We start from the raw sequence: 3,624 nt of genomic DNA on the forward strand, positions 1-3,624 counted from the left end.
TGTGTGTCTGAGTGTATGTGTGTGTGTATGTGTGTGTCTGTGCATGTGTATGGGTGTGTCTGTGTGTGTATGTGTGTGTCTGTGCATGTGTGTATGTCTCTGTGTATGTGCAGGTGTGTGCATGTGTGTGTGTGTATCTTTCCTTCTGGTTGTTTCTCAGGATAACCCTGGCTACTACACTTCCCCTGTGATTCTTCCCGTTATGAAGCCACTGCCTTTGTACTCAGACCTTCTTTTTTCTGTATTCTTGAGAAAAAAGAAATTCTTTTAAGAAGCGATAACATTTTGGTATTTCTTTTTAAATTTTAAACTGGAAGTGTGAAGGCTCAAATCCTCATAACCCCTTCATTGGATTTTAAAATAAAGTTGTTAACCCCGCTCCCTGCTTCTATTCTGCCTGCCACTTGGAAACAGTTTTCCCTCCTTCCACTTCCCATGCCACCCGGTCCCCAGCCCATGTCTCTGGCAGCATTCATCTCAAGCCTCTCCCCGTGCTGGATCACAACCCGCTTCCACCCACACTCGGCGTCTCCCTTTCTCTCTTTGTACTAACAGGTTTTGTGCATTCGCTCTTACCAAAAAAGAAAAAAAAAACTTTTTGAATGATAAATGAGCATGCACATTCTTTTTAACATGTGGCAGAAATTCTATCCTAGCAACAGGCACCAAATCAACTGTCATCCAGCAAGGATCTCTGGTCTGTTTGCTTCTGGAAAGAGACTAGAAACAGGCAGACTCTTCCAATTTGTGTATGTTAAGGAATGCATTATTAGATGAAAGGAGATGGGAGGTTGTCTAGAAAAATCATACCATTGAATTAATTCATGTGGAGGTTCTGGATTCTGCTAAGGATATTTTGAAAGCATACCGCACAGGACAGACGTTTAAAGTACTCAACAGGTGGTTAGTTTAGGTAATTGTGGCATTGGGTGTTCAGGATAAGGGGTGCCCCGTGGATCACCTCAGCTTATCTTCAGGACAACCTCATCAGGTAGGTAGGACAGGCCTCATCTGCATGTCAGGTAAAGTGATTAGAAAACAGTGAGAAAATGTCACTCTATTTAAGAACTAATGTCAGCAGATAAATGCTGGTTTAAACCCAGATAACCAGATCATTTCCTTCATATTCTGTATGCTACCAAAAATACTGGCAGAAAAACAGAAGGGTCTCAAAGTAGATACCAAGAAGTTGGAAAGAACCTGCTTCCAAACTTCCTGCCAAGCCCAGAGAAGGATTCTGGACTGGAAAAACTGCCTGGAAAGGGGAAGTCTGGATTCTCACTGGCCGCTACCTCCCAGCCCTTGAGGAGGTGTGGCACCCCCCACCTCCTCCTGACAGGCCCCCTGGGGAGGCTGTGGGCAGGCGAACCTGGCCCCACACTGTCACAGCACGGGAACACCAGGAAGCATTTCACAGTCCCCTTCATGTCAAAGGCTGATCTCTTTCACTTCAGAAAAATAGACACAGTTGGGCCTATGAAGTTGCTGATTTTTAAGTGTTTGCTACCTACAGAAATGGTTCATCCATAGCTGTGATGTCTTTCTCTCTCCTTTTAAGACAAAGGGCCACAAGATCTTCTGGGTCCAATTTAGGAATGTGGGGAGAAAAGTGTGAGAAGTGACATTTCTGGAATAGTCTTTATCTTCCGATCACCATGGATACTGTGGGTCTCCACGGTGGGTGCTGCTGGCTACTGTGGGGCACCTGGGGTGGGTGCTGTTGAGTCCTCTGGGACCCCAGTGCTGGATATTGTTGAGTATTTGGGGTACCTATGGCGGGTGTTGCTGGGTATTTTGAGGCATCCATGGTAGGTGCTGTTGGGTGCTGTGTGGTACCCATAGTAGGAGCTGTTGGGTACCTGTAGTGGGTACTGTTGGGTACTGTGGGGTACCCATGTGGGTGCTACTGGGTATTTTTAGGTACACCATTGCAACTGAGATGGAAAAAGAAAACAGCCACGGATCGTGAGCTCTGGTTTGTCTCTTAAGGAACTTAACATCTAATTGGGAAGTTGTGAAAAAGATAATCACCATGAAATTTCCTCTCTATTACTTCCTTTGGGAGTAATACCACGAAAAGAGATTTAAGGCAGAATTCAATATGTTGTACGTTCTGCAATTCAAGTGAGTTGCTGCCACAAAAGCAAGAAGGATCACCATTCAGCTGTAGCAACCTCCATGGAGGAAACAAGGGAGGAAATGACATGTTCTCCATTCTGCCGAAGGCAAACTTCCAGCTACAATGGGAGGTACTTTCTGTGTAGGTGGGCCCCTCTCGAGTGCAATGAGAACAAAAGAGAAATGGAGTCTTGTTTACATAAATTGACCTTGAACTTGAGTCATAACCCACAGACAATTTTTAAGTAAAGATGAAGGAACCTTGGACAATTTCTACTACTGTGTAACATATATACACAAAAATGCATCCTTTTAAAAATACTCATGCCAGCTGGGAGTGGGGGCTCACGTCTGTAATCCCAGCACTTTGGGAGGCCGAGGTGGGCAGATCACTTGAGGTCAAGAATTCAAGACCAGCCTGGCCAACATGGTGAAACTCCGTCTCTACTAAAAATACAAAAATTAGCCAGGTGTGGTGGCAGGTGCCTGTAATCCCAGCTACTATCGCTTGAATCCTGAAGGCAGAGATTGCAGGGAGCCGAGGTTGCGCCACTGTACTCCAGCCTGGATGACAGAGTGAGACTCCGTCTAAACAAGCAAACAAAAAATACTCATTACCTTCTGCCTGCGTTCATCTACTTCCCGTATATGTTTTAGGGTGGCCAGCTCGAATAAAATGCTTTTATGTGCTAATATCTTTACATTGCTGAAGAGCCCATAACTCCAAAGACTCTTAAGTTACTTTGTAAATTGCATATGAAGATCTCCTAGAAAGCATGTATAGGAGACCCTCCATCTTATCACAGTATAGACCAACTTTTGAATCTCCCTGTATGATGGCAATGCCTGCGTTTACAGAGTGCTGCAGGGGGTAATTCACCTCATCCAAGATGCCTGTGTGGTAGGTATCAGCATCTGTCTGATTAAGTCACTTTTCCAGATGGTCAACAAAGATACTTGCTGTACAAAAAGGAATTTAAGAAGCCAGTTTCCTAATACTTAGTTTCATATGGCTACAGAAAAACAGGCAAGCTGAAAAGAAAATTTCAAAATTACTCTTTTTAGGCATCAACCCTAACCTCAATAATTGTCTGGAAAAACGTGTTTTGTTTGTGTGTGTCTGTGTGGGTCTGTGTGCATTTTCCCTTAAAGCAATGGTTCAGAACCATCTGGAGAACTTCTTAAAAACAGACCTCACCCTCCTCCGAGTTTCTGATTCAGTAGATCTGGAGTGGTGCTGAAAACCTGCATTTCTAACAACCTCCCAGGTCTAGCACAAGGCTACCACTTCTTTGAAGCCATAAAGGAATCTACAGTTATTTTATATGGTTTTTTCCTTTTTCTAAAAAAAAAAAGCAAATTGTGAACCAAGCCTGCATTTGTGATTAAGTGTTTTGAAACGCACTGACTGTTTACTCAAAATACCTGTTGTCTGTAGGTCACAGGCACTGTACCCTGAATGGGTCGGTTTTACAAACTGCTACTAGTTCTTCTAGTAAGTGAGCT

The sequence above is a fragment of the Piliocolobus tephrosceles genome, chromosome 5 (assembly GCF_002776525.5).
Source record: "Piliocolobus tephrosceles isolate RC106 chromosome 5, ASM277652v3, whole genome shotgun sequence".
NCBI classification, from domain to species: Eukaryota; Metazoa; Chordata; class Mammalia; order Primates; family Cercopithecidae; genus Piliocolobus; species Piliocolobus tephrosceles.